The 27,429-nt window shown below is 44.8% G+C and overlaps 1 protein-coding gene across 1 annotated transcript in view; it reads right to left on the bottom strand.

The window, feature by feature from the left end:
* Positions 1-20,704, bottom strand: part of SLC4A2 (solute carrier family 4 member 2) — a 395,791-nt gene extending 375,087 nt beyond the window's left edge. Inside the window, exon 1 of the mRNA XM_073551714.1 lies at positions 20,592-20,704. The gene's annotated coding sequence lies outside the window, so the exon portion shown is untranslated. The remainder of the gene's footprint in view (positions 1-20,591) is intronic.
* Between the last annotated feature and the right edge of the window lie 6,725 nt (positions 20,705-27,429).

Below are 27,429 nucleotides of genomic sequence, written 5' to 3' on the forward strand. Positions count from 1 at the left end.
AAGGTGATAGGTGTCTGACAACTATGAGAGACAATTACCTTTCACCACTGGTCCAGGACCAACAAGAGGGGGGGCACTGCTAGACCTAATATTACCCAACAGGCCGGACCGCAGATCAGATATAAGGGTTGGGGGTCACTGGGGGGATAGTGGTCACAGGATAATAAGTGTTCAGGTGTCCTGTAATAAGATGTGTAGTAGAGGGGTTACAAGGACACGAAACTTCAGGAAGGCAAATTTCCAACGGATGAGAGATGATCTTGGTGCAATAACTGGGACGATATCCTGAGACATAAAAATACACAAAGACAATGGGAGACGTTTATTCTCCTCCTGAATAGGAGCTGTGCACAATATAAACCGTATGGGAATAAACCTGCGAGAAATAGGAGGAAACCACTAAGGCTAAATAGAGCTGTAAGGGGCGCAATAAGGGACAAAAAGAAAGCAGAGAATTACAGCAAGTAGGGAGTGATGAGGCATTAACTACAGAAGATTACATACATTCTGTAAAAAGCAAATCAAGACAGCAAAGACTGAGACAGAGAGACTCATTGCCAGAGAAAGGAAAAATAATCCCAAAATATTCTATACTACATAAACAGTAAGAAGCTAAAAATAATAGTGTTGGCCCCTTAATACACTGTGTGCAGAATTATTAGGCAAATGAGTGTTTTGATCACATCATCCTTTTCATACATGTTGTCCTACTCCAAGCTGTATAGGCTTGAAAGCCATCTGCCAATTATGTAAATCAGGTGATTTGCATCTCTGTAATGAGGAGGGGTGTGGTCTAATGACATCAACACCCTATATAAGGTGTGCTTAATTATTAGGCAACTTTCTTTCCTTTGGCAAAATGGGTCAGAAGAGAGATTTGACGGACTCTGAAAAGTCAAAAATTGTGCGATGTCTTGCAGAGGGATGCAGCAGTCTTGAAATTGCCAAACTTTTGAAGCGTGATCACCGAACAATCAAGCATTTCATGGCAAATAGCCAACAGGGTTGCAAGAAGCGTGCTGATAAAAAAAGGCGCAAAATAACTGCCCATGAATTGAGGAAAATCAAGTGTGAAGCTGCCAAGATGCCATTTGCCACCAGTTTTGCCATATTTCAGAGCTGCAGCGTTACTGGAGTATCAAAAACCTCAAGGTGTGCCGTACTCAGGGACATGGCCAAGGTAAGGATGGCTGGAAAACGACCACCTCTGAACAAGAAACATAAGATAAAACGTCAAGACTGGGAGAAGAAATATCTTAAGACTGATTTTTCTAACGTTTTATGGACTGATGAAATGAGAGCGACTCTTGATGGGCCAGATGGATGGGCCCGAGGCTGGATCAGTAAGGCCTGTTTCACACTTCCGTTTTTGACCATCAGTCAAAATCCACCATTTTTGCAAAAAAACGGATGTGCCATTTTTTTGGCGGATCCGTTTTTTTCCCCATTGATTTGCATTACCGGCGGATCTTGACGGATGGCCATCCGTTGGATCTGTTTTTTTGCTGATCCGTCAATTTTTTTGCGTCTGCCGAGATGCCTGGGCGGACCATGTAACGTTTTTTGTGCTGCAGGATCCGCATTTTATAGTGCGCATGCCCGGAGGAATGAAGTCAGGCGCAAATTTTAACCCTGAAATCATTTCTGGTGGACAGAAAAAATTCTCTCTCTCTTTCTCTCTCTCCTTCCCGGGCAGCGGTTCCTTTAAAATTCTTAATTCGGCGGATCCGTCAAAAAAAACGGTCTGGTGTCATCCGTTCACATCAGTTAACAATGGATCCGCTTTCCGCCATTTTGACAGATTTTGACTGAAACACAAAAACTGATGTGTGAAACAGGCCTAAAGGCCAGAGAGCTCCACTCCGACATCAGCAAAGTGGAGGTGGGGCACTGGTATGGGCTGGTATCATCAAAGATGAACTTGTGGGACCTTTTCGGGTTGAGGATGGAGTGAAGCTCAACTCCCAGACCTACTGGCAGTTTCTGGAAGACACCTTCTTCAAGCAGTGGTACAGGAAGAAGTCGGTATCGTTCAAGAAAAACATGATTTTCATGCAGGACAATGCTCCATCACATGCATCCAGATACTCCACAGCGTGGCAGGCCAGCAAAGGTCTAAAAGAAGAAAAAATAATGACATGGCCCCCTTGTTCACCTGATCTGAACCCCATAGAGAACTTGTGGTCCCTCATAAAATGTGAGATCTACAGGGAAGGAAAACAGTACACCTCTCGGAGCAGTGTCAGGGAGGCTGTGGTGGCTGCGGCACATTGCAATGTGGATCGTAAACAGATCAACCAACTGACAGAATCTATGGATGGAAGGAAGGGGAGCGTCATCGGAAAGAAAGGTGAAAGCTATATTGGGCACTGATTTTTTTATTTTTTGTTTTTCAATGTCAGAAATGTTTATTTCTAAATTTGTGTTGCTCTATTGGTTTACCTGGTGAAAATAAACACGTGAGATGGGTAGATATTTGGTTTTTATTAAGTTGCCTAATAAATCTGCACAGTAATAGTTACCTGCACAAACAGATAGCCTCCTAAGATAGCCAAATCTAAAAAAAACCCCACTTCAACGTCCAAAAATATTAAGCTTTGATATCTATGAGTCTTTTGGGTTGATTGAGAACATAGTTGTTCAATAATAAAAAGAATCCTCTCACATACAACTTGCCTAATAATTCTGCATTCAGTGTAATAGTCTGGGTGAAATTGTGGATGAGGAAAAAGCCAATATGCTAAATGACTTTACCAACAGTGTTTACACAAGAAAATCCCATGACGGATAACATGATCAGTGATAACAAAAATTCTTCATTAAATGTCACCTGCTTAACCCAGCAGGAAGTACGTCAGCGTCTAAAAATCACTAAAGTGGACAAATCCCTGGGCTCCCGATGGGATACACCCCCGAGTACTGCAGGAATTAAGCACAGTCATAGATAGACCATTATTCCTAATCTTTAAAGAACCCATAATAACAGGGTTTGTACCACAGGACTGGCGTATAGCAAATGTGGTGCCAATATTCAAAAAGGGGACAAAAACTGAACTTGGAAATTATAGGCCAGTAAGTTTAACCTCAACTGTGGGTAAAATCCTGGAGGGTTTTCTAAGAGATGTTATACTGGAGTATCTGGAGAAGAAGAACCTCATGACCCAATATCAACATGGGTTTACGAGGGACAGTTCCTGTCAGACTAATCTGATAAGCTTTTATGAAGAGGTAAGTTCCGGACTGGACCAAGGGATTGCAGTGGACGTGGTGTATATGGACTTTTCATAAGCTTTTGATACAGTGCCACACAAAAGGATGATATGTGGCACCCCTGAGGGTTCAGTTGCCAAAGAGGTACTGCACCTCACCCAGAGGTGTGGTACCCCACTCTCAGGTAAGGAGAGAGTACCACCCAGGACTCAAACATCTGCACCCAACACACACTATAGCAGCAGGGCACCCTGGACGTACCCTAAGGAAGGACGGTCTCATCCCTGACTGGGTAGTAAAGGGTGTTGGGAGGTGGGTGGAGTTGGTAGGAAAAGAGCGGGAGAGAACAGCTCAGTCAGGACGAAGGAGAGTGAGCAGACTTGTGAAGAAGCAGCTCCCTGTCAGGAGGAGCTGCAGAAGGAGGGAAAGAGACAGAAGGAAGCTCCCGGAGAGCAGAAGGGGTCTTAGGGGCACAGGAAGTGTGGATGCCACCCGTGGGGCCTGATCCAGTATTGGAGAGACAAGGTTGCATGGGGGTACCGGCCCCCTAGCCTAGTGGAGAAATCACAAGACTCAACTAGGAAGCCAGAGGCAAGGGCACCTGTAGGTGTTCCAGCCACAAGCCACAGTTATCTTCACCGGAAAGGCAGCCATAAGGGAGCAAGGGGACACAGAGAGGACATCACCCGACAAGGTCCATGGCTGCTGGCCTGGGACATTGACTGTGAGGTGTTGGGCAGTAGAGGCGGAAAGCCAGCACGGAGAGATGGCCAAGAAAGGCATATACTGAAGGGAATCCTGGAAAGGTGTATCCTGATCTACCTGGGAGTTTGCTGGACCCCTCACCTGGAGGACGGAGCGCCTAGCGGGCATCTGTGCATGCCAGAAGAGTGAGTAAACCTTTGGAACTGTACCCAGCTGGGTCCTCTTAATTATTCCTGCGTCACCTGCCCTGCATCACATCCAACAGCATCACCTTTTACATCTACATTCAAACTACCCTGGAATACAGCTCTTCCTGTGGAGAGCTAAACCATCTCTGCTGCCCTGTCATCATCCCAGGGGTTCTGCTTAGCAGTGTCGGTCCCCTGACCGAATACCACAGGTGGCATCACAAACACTTTATTACAAACTTTACAAACATTATTGTCCCCTTTTAAATACCCCTTTAATTGGATGCCCAGGGCCATGGACCGGTTCAACTGCTGCCGTGAAACTACCCCTTTAAATACCGACCTGGTTCTGAGTATTCCCACTGCCCTGGCAGGCGATCCAGATACATAAAATGAGAACAATGGGGATAGGGGAAAATATGTGTAAGTGGGTTAAGAGCTGGCTCAGGTATAGGAAACAAAGGGTGGTTATTAATGGAGCACTCTCGGACAGGGTCAGGGTTAGCAGTGGGGTACCACAGGGGTCAGTATTGGGTACCACAGGGGTCAGTATTGGGCCCGCTTCTTTTTAACATATTTATTCATGACCTGTTAGGGGGCATACGGAGTAGAATTTCAATATTTGCAGAAGACACGAAACTCTGCAGGGTAATCAATACAGAGGAGGACAATTTTATATTACAGGAGGATTTATGTAAACTAGAAGCTTGGGCTGATAAATGGCAAATAAGCTTTAATGCAATCAGGGCAATTGTTACCACCCACCTTTCCTGTCTCCCTTTTCCCTCATTGACTGTAAGCTTGCGAGCAGGGCCCTCATTCCTCTTGGTATCTGTTATGATCTATGTGATTATTGTTATGCTGTAATGTCTATTGTCTGTACAAGTCCCCTCTGAAATGCAAAGTGCTGCGGAATATGTCAGTCCTATAGAAATAACATTTATTATTATTATTATAATGGGGATAAATGTAAGGTCATGCACTTGGGTAGAACAAACAAGATGTATAATTATGTGCTTAATTGTAAAACACTGGGCAAAACTGTCACTGAAAAAGACCTGGGTGTATGGGTGGACGACAAACTCACATTTAGTGGCCAGTGTCAGGCAGCTGCTGCAAAGGCAAATAAAATAATGGGATGCATTAAAAGAGGCAGAGATGCTCATGAGGAGAACATAATGTTACCTCTATATAAGTCACTAGTGCGACCACACTTAGAATACTGTGTACAGTTCTGGTCTCCGGTGTATAAGAAAGACATAGCTGAACTGGAGCGGGTGCAGAGAAGAGCGACCAAGGTTATTAGGGAACTAGGGGGTCTGCAATACCAAGACAGGTTATTACACTTGGGGTTATTTAGTTTGGAAAATGAAGGCTAAAGGCCCCGTCACACACAGCGATCTCAGTAGTGAGATCACTGTGTGTGACAGCGATCAGTGACCGCCCCCCCCTGCCGGTATCGCTGATCGCTGTAGGAAAGCCCAGGACTTTTTTTTGGTCGCTGGTCTCCTGCTGGCCAGCACGCATCGCTGCGTGTGACATGCGGGAGACCAGCGATCAGCTGGTAACTAACGTACACATCGGGTTCCAAGGGACGCACATCCCTTGGATACCCGAAGTGTACGTTAGTTACCAGCTCCCTGCATCAGCGCGCTGGTAGCTAACGAACACAGCGACGCCGCGCGCTCGGCGTCGCTGTGCTGTTCGCTGGTGAAGCTGTCTGTGTGACAGCTCACCAGCGATCACATAGCGACTTACCAGTGATCTTGACACGTTGATATCGTTGTCAGGATCGCTGGTGAGTCGCTATGTGTGACGGGGCCTTTAGGGGTGATCTTATTACAATGTATAAATATATGCGGGGACAATACAAAGACCTTTCTAATGATCTTTTTACTCTTAGACCTGTGACGGGGACAAGGGGGCATCCTCTACATCTGGAGGAAAGAAGGTTTAAGCATACTCACAGCCGCGGATTCTTTACTGTAAGAGCAGTGAGACTATGGAACTCTCTGCCATATGATGTTGTAATGAGTGATTCCCTACTAACATGTAAGAAGGGACTGGATGCCTTTCTTGGAAAGTATAATATTACAGGGTATATACACTAGTTTCCTTAATATTGCGTTGATCCAGGGAGCTAGTCTGATTGCCGTATGTGGAGTCGGGAAGGAGTTTTTTTCCCCAATGTGAAGCTTACTGTTTGCCACATGGGTTGTTTTTTTTTGCCTTCCTCTGGATCAACATTTTAGGCTGTGGTTGAACTAGATGGACTTTGTCAGGGATTTAATTGTCTATCCAACTCTCACTTCCGGTTCGGAACTTGCAACTCTCTGGTGCCCCCCTTACCCTCAGGTCAGTCAGATAACTACACCTAGGATAAGTAGTCACCAGAAAGCCTGCCTTACCATGAGCTGGCTATTGGGCACTCTGCAGTGAGGGCGGTATGTATATCCCCAGTCTCAGGCAGGAAATACACACATAAATCTCCGTTCCGTCACTGCCAGGGTCTCCCATATCCTCCAGAACACTTTGCTGCCTCCATTAGAGGTCATGGTCATCAGTCATCTTATTAGAGGACGTGGTCAGTAGTTACCTCATTATCATTAGAAGGCAGGGTCAGTAGAGTAATCTCATTATTAGAGGGCAAGGTCAGCAGAGTAATCTCAGCATCATTAGAGGGTGGGATCAGCAGTTATGTTATCATTAGAGGGCGTGGTCAGTAGTCATCTCATTATCATTAGAGGAGGGGTCAACAGTCATCTCATTATCATTAGAGAGTGGGTCAGCAGAGTCATTTCATTTTCTTTAAAGGGCAGAGTCAGCAGTCATCTCATTATAATTAGAGGGCTAAATCAGCAGTCATATAATTATCATTAGAGTGTGGGGTGAGCAGTCATCTCATTATCATTACAGGGTGTTGTCAGCAAATAATCTTATTATCATTAAAGGCCGGGGGCAGCATTCATGTTATCATTATTATTGGGCGGGGTCAGCAGAGTCATCTTATTATCATTATTGGGCGGAGTCATCTCATCATTATTAGAGGACAAGATCAGCAGTCATCTTATTATCATTAGAGGATGGGATCAGCAGGATCATCACATTCTCATTCAAGGCCAGGATCAGCAGAGTCATCTCGATATCATTAGAGGGTATTATTAGCAGTCATCTTATCAATAGAGGAGTGGTCAGCTGTCACCTCATTATCATTAAAGAGCTGGGTAACCAGAGTCATCTCATTATTTTTAGAGGGCAAGATCAGCAGTCTTATTATCATTAGGGAGCAGAATCAGTAGTCATCTGATTATCATTAGATAAGAGGTCAGCCGTCATCTATTTATCATTAGAGGGCAGGTCAGCAGAGTCATCTGATTATCCTTAAAGGGTGGGTCAGAAGTCTCATTTTCATTAGAGGGTGAAATCAGCAGTCATCTCATTATCATTAGAGGGCAGGGTCAGCAGTCTTCTCATTATCATTAGAGGATGGGGTCAGCATTAATCTCTTTATCATTAGAAGGCGGGGTCAGCAGGGTCATCTCATTATCATTCGAGGTCAGAATCAGAAGTGTCATCTCATTATCATTAGAGGACAGGGTCAGCATAGCCTTCTCATTATTATTGGAGGGTTGGGTAAGCAGCCATCTCATTATCATTAGAGGGTGGAATGAGCAGAGTAATCTCATTATCATTAGAGGGCAGGGTCAGCAGAGTCATCTCACTATCATTGGAGGGCAGGGTGAGCAGTCATCTCATTATCATTAGAGGGCAAGGTCAGCAAAGTCATCTCATCATTAGAGGGCAGGGTCAGCAGAGCCTTCTCATTATCATTAGAGGGCAAGGCCAGCAGAGTCATATCATTATCTTTAGTGGGAAGGGTCAGCAGAGCCTTCTCATTATCATTATAGGGCAGGGTCAGCAGTCATCTCATTATCATTGGATGGCAGGTTCAGCAGTCTTCTCATTATCATTATAAGACAAAATCAGCAGAGTCATCTAATTATTAGAGAGTGGGATCAACAGTCATCGGGTTATAACTAGAGGGCAGGGACAGCAGTCATCTCATTATCATTAGAGCACGGGGGAAGCAGAGTCATCTCATTATCAATAGAGAGTGAGATCAGCAGTGATCATTATCATTAGAGGTTCTGGATTAGCAGTCATCTTATTGTCATTAGAGGGCGTGGTCAGTAGTCATTTAATTATCTTTAGAGTGTGGGTTCAGCAGAGTCATATCATCATCACTAGAGGCGGGGTCAGCAGAATCATTTCATTATTATTAGAGTGCGTGGTCACTAGTCATCTTATTGTGATTAGTGGGTGGGCTCAGCAGTCATCTCATTATCATTACAGGGCACAGTCAGCAGAGTCTTCTCATTATCATTAGAGGGGAGGATCAGCAGTCATCTTAATATCATTAGAGGGTGGGGTCAGCAATAATCTAATTATCATTAGAGGGCAGAGTCAGCAGTCATTTAATTATCATTAGAGGGCAGGTTCAGAAGAATCATCTCATTATCATTAGAGGGTGGGGTCAGCAATAATCTAGTTATCATTAGAGGGTGGGGTCAGCAGAGTCATCTCATTATCATTAGAGGACAGAGTCAGCAGTCATTTCATTATCATTAGAGGGTGGGGTTAGCAGAGTCACCTCATTATCATTAGAGGGTGGGGTCAGCAGTTATCTTATTATCATTATTGGGCTGGGTCAGCAATCATCTAATTATCAGCAGAGGGTAGGATAAGCAGTCATCTCATTATCATTAGAGAGCGGGTCAGCAGTCATCTCATTATCATTAGAGAGTGGAATCAGCAGAGTCATCTCATTATCATTATTGGGCTGGGTCAGCAATGATCTAATTATCATTAGAGGGTGGGATCAGCAGTTATCTCATTATTGTTAGAGTGTAGAGTCAGCAGAGTAATCTCATTATTATTAGAAGGCAGGGTCAGCAGTCATCTCATTATCATTAGAGGGCAGGGTCAGCAGAGTCACCACATTATCATTCTTGGGCAGGATATGCAGTTTTCTCATGATCATTAGAGGATGAGGAATTGTTTTGTTATTTTTTAATCCCGTACACAGTCTTTTAATTTGCGTTGGTAGGATACATATAACTTATTTTTACATTTTCAAGTAAAATAAAACAATATATTTATATTGTTTCCCAACAGCCTCCTCTGCCAAAGCGTGTACACAATCATTAGCATCCCAACCCTAAGATTTGGTTATTCCTGGAAACCTTTCTCGTCTGTTCTCTGTATGTATAATGGGGTTCTATGACCATTGCAAACTAATTCGGGGGAAGGAATCTATGATCATTTCACATCATTATGGGGTATTCCTCAACTTGCCATTCTCTATTCCCCAACATTGTATCTTCAACACATTGTCTTGCATCTCCCATGTCAACAGTATCCCGCAAAACATCATCGTGCATCCCCCAACATTTCACCATGCACCCCCAAACATGGCTCACTATATGCCCCAACACTTAACCATACATCCCCCAATATGGCTCACTATATCCCCCCATTACTTCACAGTGCATTTCCTGACATGGCTCACTATATCCCTCAGCACTGCACCATGCATCCACCAAAATGGCTCAATATATACCTCAAAATTTCACCATACATTCCCCAACATGGCTCACTATATCCCCCAACACTTCCCCAAACATTCCCCAACATGGCTCACTATATCCGCAAACACTTCACCATACAGTTGTGGCCAAAAGTATTGACACCCCTGCAATTCTGTCAGATAATACTCAGTTTCTTCCTGAAAATGACTGCAAACACAAATTCTTTGTTATTATCTTCATTTAATTTGTCTTAAATGAAAAAACACAAAGAGAATTGTCCTAAAGCCAAATTGGATATAATTCCACACCAAACATAAAAAAGAGGGTGGACAAAAGTATTGGCACTGTTCGAAAAATCATGTGATGCTTCTCTAATTTGTGTAATTAGGACAGGCCCCAAGTGGACCCTATAGTGATAGCCCCAATGGTGATGTGGCGTTATACGCTCCCTATGCATTTCCTCCCAAATAGCGGGGATTCATGAGGGGAGTTGAACAGACAGTTAAGGGGGATTCAGGAGAAGTTAATTTTTGTCCGTAAGTGAAAAAGTAGGCCCTGCAGTGGCTAGGTGCCCTATCAGAGTGACTGTCCATGTCACTGCCAAAAAATGAGTCCCATGTATGATTGGTGTAGCTTCCTTAAATAGACCCTGTTTAATGTAAGCCCCACCCCCCGGCGTCTGCCCACTATATCCCCCAACAATTCCCAATGCATCACCCAACACGGCTCACTATATCCGCCAACATTTCACCATGCGTCCCCCAACATGGCTCACTGCCAAGGATTTACTTGTCTATCCCACTCTCAGTTTCTGATTCGGAACTTGCAGCTGTCTGGCGCCCCCCATTACCCTCAGGTCAATCAGGGAACTACACCTAGGGTAAGTAGTCGCCAGAAAGGCTGCCTTGCTGTGTACTGGCTATTGGGCACTCTGTGAAGGCGGTATGTATATCCCCAGTCTCAGGCTGGAAATACACACATAAACCTCTGTTCCGTCACTGCCAGGGTCTCCCAAATCCCCCAGAACTCTTTGCTGCCACCAGCTCCTTGTTTGACATGAAAACCAATATCGGGTCAGAAGCCCACCCACAGGGTAGCGCAATATAGTGAGGAGGTCGTGGCGGTTCGTTCTTAGAGCAAGAAAATGAAACTAGTAAATTTTATAGATATACTCTAGAAAATATAGGCAGTGTTCACAAAAATATAAAAGATGTTACAAAAGAGACAAGATAGAGTATATACAGACAATTACAAAATAAAAGGGATTAAAATATGAAACTTACACATCACAGTCACTGGCACACCATGTGGAGGAAGGGGAGGGGAGTTCCCAAGGACAAAGATTCAGTCCACAGTATGGATAGTAGAAAGCGGTCTCCCTAGGTCTGAACAATAGCCTCATTGAGCCGTCTAGCCTTATGCCTTTTCTTTGCTGACCTCACTGGGTGGGCGGAGCAAGGGAGTGTATTCCCCTTTTGAAAGATACTAAAAAATTTCTATTTGTCATAGCTCTGGGTGGAAACCTCACAATGAGACAACAGGGGTATCATTTTTCTTATTACAAAATTACCTTTCTTTTGATACCAAACATTTTATGTCTGTACATTACTTGGAGGCATATATCCTTTTGTCGGGTTCTGGTGGGCGCAGAAGTCAGAAAATGCTGCTGTGAATAGCTTTAATTATGCACATTCCAAAAATATGAGTTTCCTGCCTCTATGATTGTTCCTTCAAACTCAAATAGAATAAAGAAAACATGTGCTCAAGCCTTTACTTCCTGTTTGAGCCGGCCAGACCAGGATCTCATATTACAAAAGCTGGCATAGCTGGAGGGAGGGAGCGAGTGGACATTCCACCAAGGGGGAAAGAGGGAGGGGGTTGGACGCTGCACGTGAGAGCTCACTACTGCACAGCACAAATGCAATGGGTGAGGGTCAGCACAAGCCCTGGAAGTGTACACAGAATGTAAACATATTCATATTTTCCGGACAATGCCACACTGTATCCCCCAATGTTACACTGTATCTCCAACATGACACACTGTATCCTCCAATGTTACTCTGTATCCCACAATGTTACACTGTATCTCCCATTATGTCACACTGCGTCCAATATGTCACACTGTGTCCCCCATTATGTCACACTGCGTCCACCAATAGGTCACACCGCATCCCCCATTGTTACACTGTATCCCCCATTATGTCACACTGTATACCCCATCATGTCACACTGTATCCCCCAATATGTCACACTGTATCCCAAAATACGTCACACTGTATCCCCATCATGTCACACTGTATCCCCCATTATGTCACACTGCGTCCCCCAATGTCACACTCTATCCCCCATTGTGTCACACTGTATCCCACAATATGTCACACTACGTCCCCCAATATGTCACACTGTATCCCACAATATGTCACACTGTACCCCCATTATGTCACACTGTATCCAGCAATATGTCACACTGTATCCCCCAATATGTCACACTGTATCCCCCATTATGTCACACTGTATACCCCAAAATGTCACACTGTATCCCCCAATATGTCACACTGTATCCAGCAATATGTCACACTGTATCCCCATTATGTCACACTGTATTCTCCAATATGTCACACTGTATCCAGCAATATGTCACACTATATCCCCCAATATGTCACACTGTATTCTCCAATATGTCACACTGTATCCAGCAATATGACACACTGTATCCCCCAATATGTCACACTGTATCCAGCAATATGTCACACTGTATTCTCCAATATGTCACACTGTATCCCCCATTATGTCACACTGTATCCAGCAATATGTCACACTGTATCCCCATTATGTCACACTGTATTCTCCAATGTCACACTGTATCCCCCATTATGTCACACTGCGTCCCCAATATGTCACACTGTATCCCCCATTATGTCACACTGTATTCTCCAATATGTCACACTGTATTCTCCAATATGTCACACTGTATCCAGCAATATGACACACTGTATCCCCCAATATGTCGCACTGTATCCACCAATATGTCACACTGTATCCCCCATTATGTCACACTGTATCCCCCATTATGTCACACTGTATCCCCCATTATGTCACACTGTATCCCCCAATATGTCACACTGTATCCCCCAATATGTCACACTGTATCCCCCATTATGTCACACTGTATCCCCAATATGTCACTCTGTATTCTCCAATATGTCACACTGTATCCAGCAATATGTCACACTGTATCCCCAATATGTCACACTGTATCCCCCATTATGTCTCACTGCGTCCCCAATATGTCACACTGTATCCCCCAATATGTCACACTGTATTCTCCAATATGTCACACTGTATCCAGCAATATGTCACACTGTATCCCCCTATATGTCACACTGAATCCCCCAATAAGTCACATTGTACCCAGCAATATGTCACACTGTATTCTCCAATATGTCACACTGCGTCCCCCATTATGTCACACTGTATCCCCATTATGTCACACTGTATTCTCCAATATGTCACACTGTATCCCCCATTATGTCACACTGCGTCCCCAATATGTCACACTATATTCCTCATTATGTCACACTGTATTCTCCAATGTCACACTGTATCCCCCAATATGTCACACTGTATCCAGCAATATGTCACACTGTATTCTCCAATATGTCACACTGTATCCCCCATTATGTCACACTGTATTCTCCAATATGTCACACTGTATCTCACCATAAGTCACACTGTATCCCCCAATATGTCACACTGTATCCCCCATTATGTCACACTGTATCCCCCAATATGTCACACTGTATCCCCCAATATGTCACACTGTATCCCCCATTATGTCACACTGTATTCTCCAATATGTCACACTGTATCCAGCAATATGTCACACTGTATCCCCCAATATGTCACACTGTATCCCCCAATATGTCACACTGTATTCTCCAATATGTCACACTGTATCCCCCATTATGCCACACTGTATCCCCCAATATGTCACACTGTATCCCCCAATATGTCACACTGTATCCCCCATTATGTCACACTGTATTCTCCAATATGTCACACTGTATCCAGCAATATGTCACACTGTATCCCCCCAATATGTCACACTGTATCCCCCATTATGTCACACTGTATACCCCAAAATGTCACACTGTATCCCCCAATACGTCACACTGTATCCAGCAATATGTCACACTGTATCCCCATTATGTCACACTGTATTCTCCAATATGTCACACTGTATCCAGCAATATGACACACTGTATCCCCCAATATGTCACACTGTATCCAGCAATATGTCACACTGTATTCTCCAATATGTCACACTGTATCCCCATTATGTCACACTGTATCCAGCAATATGTCACACTGTATCCCCCATTATGTCACACTGTATCCCCATTATGTCACACTGTATTCTCCAATGTCACACTGTATCCCCCATTATGTCACACTGCGTCCCCAATATGTCACACTGTATCCCCCATTATGTCACACTGTATTCTCCAATATGTCACACTGTATTCTCCAATATGTCACACTGTATCCAGCAATATGACACACTGTATCCCCCAATATGTCACACTGTATCCCCCAACATGTCACACTGTATCCCCCAATATGTCGCACTGTATCCACCAATATGTCACACTGTATCCCCCATTATGTCACACTGTATCCACCAATATGTCACACTGTATCCCCCAATATGTCACACTGTATCCCCCAATATGTCACACTGTATCCCCAATATGTCACTCTGTATTCTCCAATATGTCACACTGTATCCAGCAATATGTCACACTGTATCCCCAATATGTCACACTGTATCCCCCATTATGTCACACTGCGTCCCCAATATGTCACACTGTATCCCCCAATATGTCACACTGTATCCCCCATTATGTCACACTGTATCCCCCAATATGTCACACTGTATCCCCCATTATGTCACACTGTATCCCCCATTATGTCACACTGTATCCCCCATTATGTCACACTGTATCCCCCAATATGTCACACTGTATCCCCCATTATGTCACACTGTATCCCCAATATGTCACTCTGTATTCTCCAATATGTCACACTGTATCCCCAATATGTCACTCTGTATTCTCCAATATGTCACACTGTATCCAGCAATATGTCACACTGTATCCCCAATATGTCACACTGTATCCCCCATTATTTCACACTGCGTCCCCAATATGTCACACTGTATCCCCCAATATGTCACACTGTATTCTCCAATATGTCACACTGTATCCAGCAATATGTCACACTGTATCCCCCAATAAGTCACATTGTACCCAGCAATATGTCACACTGTATTCTCCAATATGTCACACTGCGTCCCCCATTATGTCACACTGTATCCCCATTATGTCACACTGTATTCTCCAATATGTCACACTGCGTCCCCCATTATGTCACACTGTATCCCCCAATATGTCACACTGTATTCTCCAATATGTCACACTATATTCCTCATTATGTCACACTGTATTCTCCAATGTCACACTGTATCCCCCAATATGTCACACTGTATCCAGCAATATGTCACACTGTATTCTCCAATATGTCACACTGTATCCAGCAATATGTCACACTGCATCCCCCAATATGTCACACTGTATCCCCCATTATGTCACACTGTATTCTCCAATATGTCACACTGTATCTCACCATAAGTCACACTGTATCCCCCAATATGTCACACTGTATCCCCCATTATGTCACACTGTATCCCCCAATATGTTACACTGTATCCCCCAATATGTCACACTGTATCCCCCATTATGTCACACTGTATTCTCCAATATGTCACACTGTATCCAGCAATATGTCACACTGTATCCCCCAATATGTCACACTGTATCCCCCAATATGTCACACTGTATTCTCCAATATGTCACACTGTATCCCCCATTATGCCACACTGTATCCCCCAATATGTCACACTGTATCCCCAATATGTAACACTGTATCCCCCATTATGTCACACTGTATCCCCAATATGTCACTCTGTATTCTCCAATATGTCACACTGTATCCAGCAATATGTCACACTGTATCCCCCAATATGTCACACTGTATCCCCCATTATGTCACACTGCGTCCCCAATATGTCACACTGTATCCCCCAATATGTCACACTGTATTCTCCAATATGTCACACTGTATCCAGCAATATGTCACACTGTATCCCCCAATATGTCACACTGAATCCCCCAATATGTCACATTGTACCCAGCAATATGTCACACTGTATTCTCCAATATGTCACACTGCGTCCCCCATTATGTCACACTGTATCCCCATTATGTCACACTGTATTCTCCAATATGTCACACTGTATCCCCCATTATGTCACACTGTATCCCCCAATATGTCACACTGTATCCAGCAATATTTCACACTGTATTCTCCAATATGTCACACTGTATCCCCCAATATGTCACACTGTATCCCCCAATATGTCACACTGTATCCCCCATTATGTCACACTGTATTCTCCAATATGTCACACTGTATCCCCCATTATGTCACACTGTATCCCCCAATATGTCACACTGTGTCCCCCAATATGTCACACTGTATCCCCCATTATGTCACACTGTATTCTCCAATATATCACACTGTTTCCCTCAACATGTCACACTGTATCCCCCAATATGTTACACTGTATTCTTCAATATGTCACACTGTATCCCCCATTAAGTCACACTGTATTCTCCAATATGTCACACTGTATCTAGCAATATGTCACACTGTATCCCCCAATATGTCACACTGTATCCCCAATATGTCACACTGTATTCTCCAATGTCACACTGTATCCAGCAATATGTCACACTGTATCCCCCATTATGTCACACTGTATTCTCCAATATGTGACACTGTATCCCCCAACATGTCACACTGTATCCCCCAATATGTCACACTGTATCCAGCAATATGTCACACTGTATCCAGCAATATGTCACACTGTATCCCCCAGTATGTCACACTGTATTCCCATTGTGTCACACTGTATCCAGCAATGTCACACTGTATCCCCCATTATGTCACACTGTATTCTCCAATATGTCACACTGTATCCAGCAATATGTCACACTGTATCCAGCAATATGTCACACTGTATCCCCCATTATGTCAGACTGTATCCCCCAATATGTCACACTGTATTCTCCAATATGTCACACTGTATCCCCCATTGTGTCACACTGTATCCCCCATTACGTCACACTGTATCCCCCATTATGTCACACTGCGTCCCCCAATATGTCACACTGTATCCAGCAATATTTCACACTGTATTCTCCAATATGTCACACTGTATCCCCCAATATGTCACACTGTATCCCCCAATATGTCACACTGTATCCCCCATTATGTCACACTGTATTCTCCAATATGTCACACTGTATCCCCCATTATGTCACACTGTATCCCCCAATATGTCACACTGTGTCCCCCAATATGTCACACTGTATCCCCCATTATGTCACACTGTATTCTCCAATATATCACACTGTTTCCCTCAACATGTCACACTGTATCCCCCAATATGTTACACTGTATTCTTCAATATGTCACACTGTATCCCCCATTAAGTCACACTGTATTCTCCAATATGTCACACTGTATCTAGCAATATGTCACACTGTATCCCCCAATATGTCACACTGTATCCCCAATATGTCACACTGTATTCTCCAATGTCACACTGTATCCAGCAATATGTCACACTGTATCCCCCATTATGTCACACTGTATTCTCCAATATGTGACACTGTATCCCCCAACATGTCACACTGTATCCCCCAATATGTCACACTGTATCCAGCAATATGTCACACTGTATCCAGCAATATGTCACACTGTATCCCCCAGTATGTCACACTGTATTCCCATTGTGTCACACTGTATCCAGCAATGTCACACTGTATCCCCCATTATGTCACACTGTATTCTCCAATATGTCACACTGTATCCAGCAATATGTCACACTGTATCCAGCAATATGTCACACTGTATCCCCCATTATGTCAGACTGTATCCCCCAATATGTCACACTGTATTCTCCAATATGTCACACTGTATCCCCCATTGTGTCACACTGTATCCCCCATTACGTCACACTGTATCCCCCATTATGTCACACTGCGTCCCCCAATATGTCACACTGTATCCCCTATTATGTCAAACTATATTCAGCAATATGTCACACTGCGTCCCCCATTATGTCACACTGTATTCCCATTGTGTCACACTGTATCCAGCAATGTCACACTGTATCCCCCATTATGTAACACTGTATCCCCCATCATGTTACACTGTGTCCCCCATTATGTCACACTGTATACCCCATTATGTCACACTGTATTCTCCAATATGTCACACTGTATCCCCCATTATGTCACACTGTATCCCCCAATATGTCACACTGTATCCAGCAATATGTCACACTGTATCCCCTATTATGTCAAACTATATTCAGCAATATGTCACACTGCGTCCCCCAGTATGTCACACTATATCCCCCATTATGTCACACTGTATTCCCATTGTGTCACACTGTATCCAGCAATGTCACACTGTATCCCCCATTATGTAACACTGTATCCCCCATCATGTTACACTGTGTCCCCCATTATGTCACACTGTATGCCCCATTATGTCACACTGTATCCCCATTATGTCACACTGTATTCTCCAATATGTCACACTGTATCCCCCATTATGTCACACTGTATCCCCCAATATGTCACACTGTATCCAGCAATATTTCACACTGTATTCTCCAATATGTCACACTGTATCCCCCAATATGTCACACTGTATCCCCCAATATGTCACACTGTATCCCCCATTATGTCACACTGTATTCTCCAATATGTCACACTGTATCCCCCATTATGTCACACTGTATCCCCCAATATGTCACACTGTGTCCCCCAATATGTCACACTGTATCCCCCATTATGTCACACTGTATTCTCCAATATATCACACTGTTTCCCTCAACATGTCACACTGTATCCCCCAATATGTTACACTGTATTCTTCAATATGTCACACTGTATCCCCCATTAAGTCACACTGTATTCTCCAATATGTCACACTGTATCTAGCAATATGTCACACTGTATCCCCCAATATGTCACACTGTATCCCCAATATGTCACACTGTATTCTCCAATGTCACACTGTATCCAGCAATATGTCACACTGTATCCCCCATTATGTCACACTGTATTCTCCAATATGTGACACTGTATCCCCCAACATGTCACACTGTATCCCCCAATATGTCACACTGTATCCAGCAATATGTCACACTGTATCCAGCAATATGTCACACTGTATCCCCCATTATGTCAGACTGTATCCCCCAATATGTCACACTGTATTCTCCAATATGTCACACTGTATCCCCCATTGTGTCACACTGTATCCCCCATTACGTCACACTGTATCCCCCATTATGTCACACTGCGTCCCCCAATATGTCACACTGTATCCCCTATTATGTCAAACTATATTCAGCAATATGTCACACTGCGTCCCCCAGTATGTCACACTATATCCCCCATTATGTCACACTGTATTCCCATTGTGTCACACTGTATCCAGCAATGTCACACTGTATCCCCCATTATGTCACACTGTATTCTCCAATATGTCACACTGTATCCCCCATTATGTAACACTGTATCCCCCATCATGTTACACTGTGTCCCCCATTATGTCACACTGTATGCCCCATTATGTCACACTGTATCCCCCATTATGTCACACTGCGTCCCCCATTATGTCAAACTATATTCAGCAATATGTCTCACTGCGTCCCCCATTATGTCACACTGTATCCCCCAATATGTTCCACTGTATTCCCCATTATGTCAAACTGTGTCCCCCAATATGTCACACTGTATTCCCCAATATGTCACACTGTATCCCTCATTATGTCACACTGTATCCCCCATTATGTCACACTGCGTCCCCCAATATGTCACACTGCGTCCCCCATTATGTCAAACTATATTCAGCAATATGTCACACTGCGCCCCCAATATGTCACACTGTATTCCCCAATATGTCACACTGTATCCCCCATTATGTCACACTGTATGCCCCATTATGTTCCACTGTATTCCCCAATATGTTCCACTGTATTCCCCATTATGTCACACTGTGTCCCCCAATATGTCACACTGTATTCCCCAATATGTCACACTGTATGCCCCATTATGTCAAACTATATTCAGCAATATGTCACACTGCGCCCCCAATATTTCACACTGTATTCCCCAATATCTCACACTGTATGCCCCATTATGTCACACTGCGCCCCCAATATGTCACACTGTATCCCCCATTATGTCACACTGTATCCCCATTATGTCACACTGTATCCCCCATTATGTCACACTGTATCCCCCATTATGTCATACTGCGTCCCCCAATATGTCACACTGTATCCCTCTATATGTCACACTGTATCCCCCATTATGTCACACTGTATCCCCATTATGTCACACTGTATCCCCCATTATGTCATACTGCGTCCCCCAATATGTCACACTGTATCCCTCTATATGTCACACTGTATCCCCCATTATGTCACACTGTATCCCCATTATGTCACACTGTATCCCCCATTATGTCATACTGCGTCCCCCAATATGTCACACTGTATCCCTCTATATGTCACACTGCGCCCCCCAATATGTCACACCTTATCCCCCATTATGTCACACTGTATCCCCCCATTATGTCACACTGCGTCCCCCAATATGTCACACTGTATCCCCCATTAAGTCACACTGTACCCCCCAATTGCTCAGTGTTGGTAGCACTGTTCCACTGATGGAGACCTGGGAGCCGCACATACCTCAGTGTCATGATCTGTTGAGCCGGCTAAGACATCAGTGACAGCGTGCAGGAATGTGCAGAGCCCAGAGCAGAACCCTCCTCTCTATACAGCTCTGCCCACAGCACAGCTCTGCCCAACTGTAATGCTGATGATCTAACAATCTACTTCTAGTATCTTCACTAACAGGGTTAAATGCGGGAAAGATTATTATCCCAGATAAATGGCACAGGAACAATCTTCACAGCATCATTTACAGGCAATTATATGCACAGAGAAATATTGGTTAGAACATTACAAGAGATATGTCCTCGACATCAGTTCGGGGTCTACAGTCCAACCTTGGTCTAATTGGGAAAGGAGTAAAGGCTGTATTTAGCAAAAAACAGTCTCTAGGGCCCCCTTGCAGCTTTCTGGGCCACAACAAAGTCTAATAATACTTTCTGGGGCACTTTATGGTCAGCCAGGCCTCGTCTCATCTGCAGCCTCCCCCTGCCACACCCAGTATTGTGAATCTGTGCTGAAAGCAATGGCCCTGCTCACCACCATGAGGTGAGAGTCTCTGGTCACGTATTCTTCAGGTATCTTCGGTGCTTGGTCACCAACGGGCGTCGCCTTGATATGGTAAAGTGGGGAGCCGCCGGTCCTCGACTCTTGACTGGTGTTGTCTGGGTTCTGGGTCTTGACCGGCGTTGCTCTGGTCTTCGGTACTTGCCTGGCGTAGTCTGGATCCCAAGCCTCTACTGGAGTCGTCCGAATCTCACTAACTGGCTCACGAAATCCCTGCCTGTCTCACTTTCCAAACATGTCCCAGTAACTCAGCCGCGGCATCACTCGGGCCTGGCTTGACTACTCTAGTCACGGCTTTCCACTAGAGCATGCACAGATCTTCCTCACAACTCAGGCCTTCTCTGGCATCTGACCGCTCTCAGACTCTTCTATGGCGATGGTGACTGCAAGCCCACCTTGTAGTCATACAATCTGCCCTGGTGCAAGCTGTGGCGCCAACTCCCTTCTCAGTCTGGCCAGGCATTTTATATTCAGGAAGTCCTTCCTGTATCACCTGATCAGGTTCAGCAGGTGAATTCACTCCCCATGCAAATCTCCTAGCACAATTTGGTTCCTGCTAACACAATTCTGTCTTTTTTTACTTTCACTGTCAGTTTGGTCCAGCAGAGGGCAGTGTTCGCTTATAGTTATTCAGTCTCTCTTGTCCATCTCCCTACATTCCTCCTTTCTTAAAACTCAGCAGTCCTCAGAATAGAAGAGTCTTTGTGCCCCTTAACGTTCTTAGGTGGCAGGCCAGAAGCCCACAGTTTTTGCGCCCATTCCTGCCTCTCTTGCACTATGTTTTGCCAGAGAAAATCCTACTTCTGCCTCTTCGCTGGGGCCGCCATCATCTTCAACTTCCTTGAAACACACCGGCTCCACACAAGTTGCTGCCATGCTCCAGGGTAATGCAGACATCTTGCTGCAGGCAAATGACGCAGTCTCCATCACTTGTCGGCGTCTTGCGTCATGGCTCCACTCTGCTCTGGGTGAGGCTCCCCTGTGCTCACCATTTCATTTCCTCCAGGTCTCCGTTTGTCCTCTGTGTTCACTCTACAACGGGCGGACCATTTCTCTCCACTCCATCCTATGGGGGCGGGCATTCCTTTCCAAGGACCGACTCTTCCAGGCGCAGCATTCTCTGCAGCAGACATGATGTCAGGAAATATGACGTAATGTCTTATTGATCAATCACACATACAGAGCTCTGCTGCATCTCCTGGGTTTGGAAGTGGCAGGCAGGCACAGCTCACAGACATTCCCCCTCACTAAGCTGCGGTCCCCCTCCATCTCCCCTGCTATACCGCTGTGTAACATGAGCCCCTGGTGTGCCAGCAGTACAAAGAGCAGTTACGGCCCTAAACTGGTTGGAAGCAGTTCTTGAAGCACATGTTCTCTTTGTCCTTGCAAGCTTGAATATCATAACACCCAGTATTCGTAGAGGTGGGAAAATTACATTTTTGGCATCTGCATCGGTAGAGCTGCCCACCGGTGGGTTTTGAAATGCCGGCGACCAGCAGGAACCGAGAAACAGATTTCGACCCAACCGAACCACACAGCCACGCCATGTTTAGACTTAAGTTAAAGCTAATTTTGTTCTAAAGCCTACAATACGTCTATCATCCCGCTGTGAGCCTTGCAGCCCGAGTTATGGCACTCCATAAGCTTTTTTATAACTTTCAAAAGGATATAAAATAAGAAAATGGAGAGTGGGGAGAGAGCGCAGATTCTAAGTGCAGCAGCTGGATTCAAATGTATATTAAACAAGTGCTATTTGCACTCACCTTTTTGATGTCTGTTACGTGTTACAGAACCACTCAGCACCCAGAATATGTTGTGCAGTTATATGTATAATAAGTTCCATGTGAGATGCATGTCCCTAATGCATCAGTTCACAGGCTGCGCCCCTGGGCAGAGGGGACACGATATTCTCATTTTGTCCGCCCTCCCCCCACCTTTGTATTTCCCACAGTAAACATCGGCAGGCTCCGGCCACCTGCGGCTTTTGTAATCCATGTCTGGCCTGCCGCTTTTCTATTGGCCTGCCCTCTGTATCTGTGTGATATATTCTGTGTCCTGTGAGTAAATTGTTGTCAGACTGGAAATACGTGGAGAAGCAGTGATCTTTTATATGCGCCCATGTAACCAAGGAATTCCAGCCAGCATCATTCATTCAGACTCCAGCCAACGCAGAGCGGACCTCCGAAAACACGGGCTGGTACTGAAAGAGGTACCCCAGCCTGGGTAGTCCCCGTTACAATGTCTTTATAAACTTGTCTATAATTCCACTAGGTGGATTAGTTGTTGATTCCTCCTGCTCACGGTTTGCAGCACAATCCTGGGCACTTGTGAAAGCACTCAAGGTGTTTCAATAGGAAGCCGCATGTGTAGTAGTTCTCCAGGTAGTATGCGCTCCCGGAATGCAGTAGGTGGGATATGGTGATATATTCCAAAACTAAGTTTTATTAACACAGCATACTTTCAAAAGGGAAGTGCATGCCATAGCTCCGCCCACTCAGTGAGGTCATGGGACAGAGAGTAAAAGGCTATGAAGCCCAATGAGGAGGTTGTCATTTGCCCAGGGTGTCAGCTAGGAGGCTGTGCTGATGGACCATTTTCCTTGGGAAAGGCGTCCCTCCCCCTACTTCTCATGGCGTGCCATTGACTGATAACTGTAAGTTTCATATCTTAATCCACTTTTATTTTGTAATTGCCTGTATATACTGTATCTGTCTCTCTTTGTAACATCTTTTGTACTTTTGAAAACAATGCGTATTCTTTTAATGCCATGTTCTCCTTGCTAAATTCATGCTACTGTTGATTTGGATCATGACCTGATATTGATTTTAATGTCAGAACTGGGGGCTGGTGGCAGCGAAGTGTTCTGGGCTTTTGGGGAGATTCTGGCAGTGACAGACGGAGTGTCACGTGGACCCGTCCTGTGTGACATGACCCGCAGGCCGGTAACTAAAACAACAAGACACGGCACGTGTAACTGTCCTGTGTGACATGACCCACAGGCCGGTAACTAAAACAACAAGACAAGGGGAAGGGAAACAGTTGCAACGGTGGGCCCCGCGATGGGAATGGGGACGTGGCGACCTCCTGCACTCCCCTGAGTCAGTGTCCCTCACACTCCTAGCATTCCCTAGGCCGGTTCCGCACCAGGCGCTGATCAGGATACCTGTCACCCTAGCACACCATACACCTATCCCTTGCTAGGGAGCTGGGTGGTGCAGGCACTGGCCCCACCGCTGTACTAATACACACCAGGGAAAAATACAAACAGGGAAACACCACTTAGCTTTGCTCTGTTGCTATTGCTCCCAGCAACAGAGTCCACCACCAGAATGCAGCTTTCCCCTGAAGCTCGACACCTGACTTCAGCTTCCACTAGAAGCTATCCACCAGAGCTCCCCTGAGTGGCCTGGAACTCTTCTCTGTAGTTCCTTTCTCTACCAGACTTGATTGGAAAAGAGCAATATCACCAACACCTGCTCATAGACCATGTGACCCTATATAGGAAAAGGGGATGGTCAAATGATCAGGGGCAAAAAGCTGCTATAACCCCACTGACCACCGGGGGCAAAAGGCAAAGCAAAGAAAACATCAAGTACAATGACCCTAACGGCCACTGGGGGCAAAACTATCATTAAGCAGACAGCTTAAGGAAAAAAAAGAGGTTACTAGTGCTTTTTATCTGTCATGATCCAGCATGGATCATGACACGGAGGTTATTATATGTGTATTACCCACCGAGGCCAAGAAATATACATACCTCCCTCCCTCCAGAGTGCCTAATAGCCAGCACACGGCAAGGCTGCCCTTCTGGCAACTACTTATTCTAGGTGTAGATCCCTGACTGACCTGAGGGTAAACGGGACACCAGAGAGCTGCAAGTGGAAGTTTTAATAACTTTTCCAAAGGGGGCGTGCATTCCCTGACTCAGCCCTCACAGTGAGGTCAGCCAGAGAAGAGCATAAATCTAGGATGCTCGATTATGAAGTTGTCTTTTGCCTGGAGAATCAGCAGTATGAAGCTATGCATTTATACCCCTTTGTTCTGGGAAGTTTCTCCTCTCCCCTCACCCACGTGGCTTACCAGTGGCTGAGATGTGTAAGTTCTTATCTTAATCCTCTTTTATTTTGTAACTGTCTGCACATACTGTATTTTGTTTCTTTTGTAACATCTTTTGTATTTTTGTAAACACTGCCTATATTTTCTGGAGTAAATCTTTAAAATTTACTAGCTTTGTTTTCCTTGCTCTATGAACGGACCGCAACATCCTCCATGCTAAATTACGCTACCTTGTGGGTGAGCTCTTGATCTGATATTGGTTTTCATATCAAACGAGGAGCTGGTGGCAGAAAAGTGTTCTGGGGGATTTGGGAGACCCTAGCAGTGACAGGATGGAGGTTTTTGTGTGTATTTACTGCCTGAGACTGGGGCTATGCATACTGCCTGTCATGAAAATATGAACCATTTTCCAGGGGTTCGAGTACACTTCCAGACCTTTCTCCTGCATCTACTGGGACACACAAGCTGCCCTTCCCCCCATTAGGTTTGTACCACACACACACAAGCTGCAGCGTCCAACCCCCTCCTTCCCTCCCTGCCATCACTGTGTAATTCTATTTCACTATTTTCCCCCTCCCTCGGGAATGTGTTTGTGCTCAGCTCACTCAGCCGTATGTAAGAGCACATGGTTTTGGAAATCTCTTTGTTCCTGCAAACTTTAATATAATAGCACAGATTATTCATATATGCAAGAAATCTATATTTTTAGAATCTACATCTGTTAAGCTATTCACCACAGCGCTTTAGACTTCCTGCTCACCAGAAACTGAGAAAAGGGTTCCTACCTTCCCCTAGCCAGCAGATAGTTTTTGTTTGGTATCTGTGGCGCCCCTGAGGCTGTCGCCACAGAGGTACTGCACCTTCTCCTAAGGTGTAGTGCCTGTTGTAAGCTCATTTTCTCTTTCACCTTTGATGTCCGATGAACTCCCTCTGCTGGTGAAAGGAGGTGGTGAAACTGATTTGGATGGGAGAAACCTGTCACCTGTACAGGTGGATTGCGATTGGACATCCGGAATCTCTGAGTGGATATAAGGCAGCCGACGCCCTGTAGGGTTGCTGGTGATTTCTCTGCTCTGAGCTCTGGCCCCCAGTTCAGTTCCTGTCTTCTAAAGCTAAGTTTTGCTCTGTTATTGTTCCATGAGATTTTGTCTGATTTGCTTAGTTTTGTGTTCTGCCAGCCCCGGCTGGGACTCTGCTGAATTTCCATTTTTGTCCCTGATCGGTTAAATCTCTTTTGCTCTGTCTTCAGAATATATCAGAGTGCTGATATAGGGATTTTGAAGTCTAGTGACTTCAGGGCCGTTTTTCCTATCAGACATGTTGGGACATTTTTGGTAGGGTTTTTGCGGATTGCAGCCAGCATCTTTTCTGTCCTTTCCTATCTTGTTAGTTGGGCCCCATCGTTTGCTCTGCCTGTCTTTCTGTCTGTGTTTGTGTTTTCATCTGTTTTCACCGACAATACATGTTGGGGGCTGTCTATTGCTTTGGGGTCTGCTCTGGGTCAGTTTAGATTTCCCCTTTCTTTCTTTAGGCTTATTTAGTTCTCCGGCTTTGAAGAGGCGTCTAGGGCATCGTAGGAACCCCCCACGGCTACTGTTAGTTGTTGTGAATAGGATCAGGGGTCTGCAATCTGCTAGCTACCAACCTCTCCGGTTTTCTGGACTTAGCTTGCATTTTTGTTTTTTCCTCCTCCGGTGACTCATTCATAACAGAATCACCAGCCATACCGCAGATTCTAGGGTACTCAATAGTAGGAATGAATTGTAAAAAAGAAAAAAAGTGTCAGAATTTTTTTTTTAATGTATATTTTTTCCTCTTTTTCTCTGGGGCCGTAGGAGGAATTTTTTCTTAATAGAAATTAAGCAATTGTCTGATCGTGTGGAGCAGCTCGCTGCTGAAGTGCGGGGAATTTCCGCCTATCTTGCTCATTCACATGCTGCTGAACCAAAGATCCCTACTCCTGATGTATTTTTTGGGGATCGGTCTAAATTTTTGAATTTTAAGAATAATTGTAAATTATTTCTTGCCTTGAAGCCTAGCTCATCGGGGAGCTCTGCACAGCAGGTTAAAATTGTCATCTCTTTGCTGCGCGGCGATCCCCAGGATTGGGCGTTTTCTTTGACACCTGATGATCCTATTCTAACTAATGTGGACGCATTTTTTCAAGCCTTGGGGTTGTTGTATGATGAACCTAATGCTATTGATCAACCTGAAAAAGCCCTGTTGGCATTGA

Source organism: Dendrobates tinctorius, unplaced genomic scaffold, assembly GCF_039654945.1.
Source record: "Dendrobates tinctorius isolate UK_male_01 unplaced genomic scaffold, ASM3965494v1 ptg000179l, whole genome shotgun sequence".
Taxonomy (NCBI): domain Eukaryota; kingdom Metazoa; phylum Chordata; class Amphibia; order Anura; family Dendrobatidae; genus Dendrobates; species Dendrobates tinctorius.